Source organism: Columba livia, chromosome Z, assembly GCF_036013475.1.
Source record: "Columba livia isolate bColLiv1 breed racing homer chromosome Z, bColLiv1.pat.W.v2, whole genome shotgun sequence".
Classification (NCBI taxonomy): domain Eukaryota; kingdom Metazoa; phylum Chordata; class Aves; order Columbiformes; family Columbidae; genus Columba; species Columba livia.
The window spans coordinates 74,141,423-74,147,422 of NC_088642.1; positions in this window are offsets into that span (position 1 = coordinate 74,141,423).

Consider the following 6,000-nt stretch of genomic DNA (forward strand, 5'->3'; position numbering starts at 1 on the left):
AGTCTGAGCCCTCCAAGAGGCTCTAAATTCTAGACCAACAGACACCGGGGCTGGCACTGCAGAAAAAGGGCTTTACAAGTGTCAGCAATCCAGCTGGAGTGAATGTGAGAACAGATGCTGTAATGCTACCCCACGACTGCTTGCAAGATGAAGGCTCAGCATCCGTGCAGAGCAGCTTTAGGACTCTAATCGATCTGCTGTGTCCTTGCCACCTTTCCGTGCCCTGGCTCATCAAGGGGAGCGTGGCCATTTTAACACCCCAACGCACTCTCACTGCAAATCTATGGTGATGGTTGTGGGTCACCGGGCTGATAAAGGGGCATCTCACACCGTGAGTCCCACTCCTGTCAGTTCAGAGCATTCATTGCTGACAGATGGAGCGCAGGTACTTGAGGTGGGCATTGCTGAACCTGCTTCTGCTGAAGGCAGCAAAAATTGCAGAGATATTGGCTTTGCTGGAGACAGCAAATGTCTTGTGCACTGCTGGAAGAGAGAAAGATTTCTGTGGTGTGTTCGTATAAACTCAAACCTTTGGCAAGTCTCAATCACGTTGGAAGAGTCTCACTCATATTGCTTTTCCCCAGTGCTGTGCATTTTGCACACTCACATACACACAAACAAACACAAAATACACGCAGGCAACATCTTCTAATGGACCCACATTTCTTTCCAGCCACAAAAAGCTTGCAAGTGATGCTGACCTGAGGATAGACATTCTAAAAGAAAAGCAGCACAGGGGCTCAGGACTGACTCCAAAACAAGACTCACATCATTGTGGAGGGGATTTCTGAAGTCCATTGAAGTTTGGGTCACCTTTCAAACATCTCCATTAACATGTGGACTGAGCAGCGTCAGCCTTGCACAGCAATTTCCACTTGCTGCGGAGCCCATCTGCAGAACAGCCGAAACATCGAACCACACGTTGCTGTTTTCTTCCCCGGATCCATCTCCAAGGGGCTGCCCACAGCCCTGAAAATATGGAACAGCAGTGGATTGCTGTTCTTCCCAGATGCCGTTCCCAAATCCTTCTGCATTGTTTTGCAGCACCTGTGTCTCAACTGTTCAAGCTGAACTATCTTTGGGACAGTGAAAGCTTCACCATTTTGTCCAAGCAGCACCTGCACTTTTGTACTAAGAGCTCAGCTGGCAGAGCGCAGGTTTCTTCTTACTGAAGTTCCTTTAACAAGAGCAGTTCTAGTGCCGGGGGAGCTCTACATTCCCCATGTCCAGCCACTGTCTAGAGACAGGTGCGATTTGTTCTCTTCTGTGCCGTGGAGACAAACATCACCAGGCTCTCGACCCAACTGCTCGCACTGGATGCCCCTGTAAATTCCAGCCAGGTGTGCAGCGCTGAGCTGGCTGCAGCGGTCATGGCAGGATCCCGGTAGGAAAAAGCAAGGACTGTATGTTTCTTTTCCCATTTCTCTGCTCTGGACAAGTTCACCAGCACCTTCATGGAGCAGTGATGTGGTCATGCTCCTTCTCTGTAACACGGAAATTGTGTGTGGAGGGACCTCTTGGGTCTGGCTTTTCTCAGAGCTTCTCCTGAGGTGCACCCTGTCAGTGCTCTCTGCTCGCAGTTTGACTTTGCAACCGGTTTATTTACCTGTGAATGCCTGTCCTCACCTTAAAGAGCTTCATGTCCCCTGCTGTAATTATTGTTGCCTGGACTGATTAACTGCTTAAGCAGAATGCTGGGCCATGCCTCATCGGTGGTTCTGAACACGTTACTGTGCCACCACCTGAGCGATTGCTGTAGACTTTGTTCTCAGTGTCGCCACAAGGGCAGAGCAGCAAATCCCGGTGCGGAGGAGCTGCCGGGGGCGCACAGCCGGGGCTCCTGCGCTGCTGCCCCCGCCGGGACAGCTGGCGGGACAGCCGAGCGGAGGCTGCAGGGACCGGCCACGGAGCGTCCCCGCTGCCCGGGCTGTGCCGCCAGCGCGGAGCTGCTGTGGTTGCGCCAACACCGAGGGCGCGGCAGACGCAGCTTTGCTGTTGCGGGAGGCCGGGGCGGGCAGGGCGGGCTGGAGCTGCAGCCCCGTGCTCACCCCCCCAAAAATCGGTGTCTGGCCACCGCCCACAGAGACCGTCCCTGTGGATGTCGCTGCTTTGCTGCAGAGACAGGGCTGCAAAGGGACCCGGCATGTCCTATGCTTCACCTGCTAATTGTGTCCCGAGTTTCTCTGCGGAACCGAGCGGCACATTTTTACTACACGGCCGTTGACTGATCGCAGTTGAATCTCCCTGGCATTTTGGTTGCTGTATTTATTTTTAAGAAATTGAACCTTTGATATTCTGCCCAGCGCGAAAGATCAGAATACATCCATTTCATCCTTGCACTGAATTGAATCATTCTGCACAACTACAGAGGAGACACAACAGTTAAAATGGATGGGGAGCAAGAACAGCTGCTCCCTTTATCTGAAATAAAAAAGATTTCAACGTATCGTTACAGTCAGCATCCAGAGAAGGTGTCTGTTGTCAGGCATTCTTTTCAACAGCCTTTTATTTTAAAAAAAGTAAAAAATCTCCACTTCATTGTTTAGTATTCAAAAAAAAAAAAAATTGTGCAAACAGAGAAATGCAAATTCCGAGCAGTTTAATTTTGCGAAGGACAGATCATCTGGCTGTAAAGTCAAGGGCAGCGTCCTATAAATCTCACACACACTCTTGTTTGAAGCCTACTGGTTACCATGGTTACCATGACATTGCTAGTCTTATTTATAGCCCTGTGCTATATATATTGCTTTCCAGAAGAATAAAAGGGATAGCTGACTGTGAAGGAATCTGGGAACTGCACATGAAAAAAAGAGACATAGAGGGGAAAAAATCTAATTAGAGAAAGGCGGATAAGTTAGACATTGGCTTCTGCAGCGTGGGGTTGTGACTCCATCCTCAGGTCAGAGCAGGCAGGAGGGGTCGGGCGGCCTCGTGCTCCTTCACCCCAACCTGCCCAAAGGACACCCGAGGTGAGGAAAACCCCGGGCGCAGCTCGGTGTCCCTGCTGATCACTGGGACAGGATTCCCAGCACTGGTCCCCATTCCCCATGGAAAGAATGGAGCCCATGGGTGGCCAAGCAGGTGGGAGAAGGGCTGGGGACAGGCAGCGTCACCCTTTGATGTCAACGTCCCTCAGCGCTGTGCCCCAGAGCCAGGCAGCTGCAGATGTCCCCACCGAAGGGACACATTGGCCAGCGCTCTCAAGAGAACACACGTGGCTTTGCTTCCTCTCAAGAGCAGACTATAGCATACATGTGTGGAGTCATATATATGTGTATATATATATATAATGTTTTATAAAAAACATGAATTTTCTTAGGAGGGAAGGGAAGGGAAGGGAAGGGAAGGGAAGGGAAGGGAAGGGAAGGGAAGGGAAGGGAAGGGAAGGGAAGGGAAGGGAAGGGAAGGGAAGGGAAGGGAAGGGAAGGGAAGGGAAGGGAAGGGAAGGGAAGGGAAGGGAAGGGAAGGGAAGGGAAGGGAAGGGAAGGGAAGGGAAGGGAAGGGACAGAGAAGGAGGTAAGGGCACACACCACAGCTTCAAGAACATTGCTTTGGTGGTGAGTGTTTTGCTGAATAAAGACCTATAGGAATGACAGGAAACTGATACCCATAGAAAAAATTGGCTAAAGTCTGACAGATAGGTTAGGTATTCTGTGTCTCTGCTAAAGACATTAAGATGTCCCTTTCACTAACTATATGAACCTGAACTGGCAATGGTCCTGACAAAATGTTCATTTTAAATATTTTAAAATACATTATTCAACCTTCTTTTCAAAAGTTCAGTTATAAATACTGCCTACTTACCTGCCTGCAGAACTGTAACAACAGGTAATCCAAAGCTCCTAGACCATTTGACAAAGAAAGACAAGCAACAGACAAGCAAACCTCCTGGTGAACAGGAACTCATTGAGACAATCCGTGCTCTGGAAACACAAGTGTGCTTGGAAATCAGTCGACACTTCGTTTTCAATCCACTCTCCCTCTTTGATGGTGCTTAAAGGCTGAGATTGAATTCAGTCCATTATTGGAAGTACAGGCAGATTTCGTTATGGAGTAGGGAAAGAAAAAACACAAACAACACAACACAAAAAGGGGAAAACACATGAAGCGATAAAACCAGAATTAGATCCCATTCTCCTCGCTCATTTTAAAGGGATTTTTCCAAAAAAGCAAAGTATTTTCCCTCTGAAGTCATGTAAGGCAGAAACTGAATGTCCCAATGCAATACTGTGGATGCATTTGAGCTTCAGTATGGATTATAAGGTCAGGGCTGTGCCTCTGTGGAGATTTTGCGCCTCAGCAGCGAGTCATGCTGGTTCCATAGAGAAGCAGTCATCACAGTATCAATGCACTTCTGCTGTCGTCTGCAAATTGCTGGGTGGCCTAATGCCACTGAAAGCATTTGTACTATTATTTTTTCTTTGTACTGATTAAATGTAAATTATTGAGGAAAGTAACTGAGGAGGTTCCAAGGTAGCAGAGATGACGGTCTCTGCAACTAGAGGCTGACTGTCACTGAAGGTGATACTGCTGACCTGATAATTTGATATAATGTAATAAACCAGGATACTCCCCTAGGAGTCTATTATTTAGGATCTTGCTTTTATAAATGCCCAGCCAGAAACATTAGAGATAAAATGGGAAAATCCATTTGCCAAACAGAGTACAAAATCTTGAAGTGAGCAGCAATCAAAACGATGTTTGCATTGAGTTGTACCCATGGAAGATCTATGAATACATAGAAATAATTTGTGCTTCTGAATACTGGGTCTGCTTTCAGATAATATCTGATGAGGACTACACAAGTCCTTAAATAAACAGATAAAACTGCGTATGTTTTAATCTCACTGCAAAATGACACATTTTTCTTAAGATAATTTCATTATCTTAAAGCCACTGATAAAAGATCTGCAGCAGAACATGCTGGGGTGAATTAGCTCAGTAACTGTTCCTGTTTCATTAGGATGATTTAAGCCTCCACCAAATGTCATGGCATTAACATTTTCTGCAGAGCCATGAAGGAATGGCTGCTGGAAGAGTCAACGGCCTTTCTAAAAGTCAGCACTTTTTGTCCCTCTTTATGAGACCACTGGTCACTCTGCAATAGTAAGTGGCAGCGTTGCTGTGAGAATTATGTCCCCGTGTGATGTTTCACTTGGGCATCCAGCCATCGCAGGAATGAAGCTGCCAACAGATGCGATAGCAACCTCCATCACTGCGTCTGGGCATGGTCCAACCAGCCATTTCCATTTGGCAAATGTTCCTAATAAGTTTCCCTCAGGGCAAGTAACTTTTAATAATTCTTTGCCTTTGGATTGGCTATGAGATACCTGCTCTGCCGTATGGTTTGTGCAGTAATAGGTACAAGTTGGTGACTCCTTCTTGCTTTCCACCACATGTCCCCTCATTCCCTCTCTGACACAGCTGCCAACAGCCTCTTCCATCCGCCACTCAGCTCAGACCTGGTGCCTTTCAGAACCAGTCTGGACTTACTGGGAGCATGTTCACTGTCAACAAACCTCCCTGCCCATAGTGCTAAAAAGACCTTCCTGTTCTGCTCGTTTGTACCACAAAGTGTTGGTAGATTTTCATCATCAATCTTTATGTAAAGATTGAATTTTAAGATTGATAAAGGGGCCCATGATAGTTGGTTAGTGTTCAGGGACTGCTTCTATCGGGCTCAAGATCAGAGCATCCTGACATGTAGGAAGTCAAGGAAGGGAGCCAGGAGACCTGCGTGGCTAAAAAGGGAGCTGCTGGGTATGCTTAAGTGGAAGAGGAGAGTTTATAGGTCATGGAAGGAGGGGCTGGCCACTTGGGGAGAATATAAGGCTGTTGTCAGAGGGTGTAGAGAGGCAACTAGGAAAGCTGAGGCCTTCTTAGAATTAAACCAGGCGAGAGGGGTCAAGGACAACAGAAAGAGCTGTTTCAAATATGTGGCAGATAAAACTAACACCAGAGGCAATGTAGGCCCACTGATGAATGGGGTGGGTGCCCTGG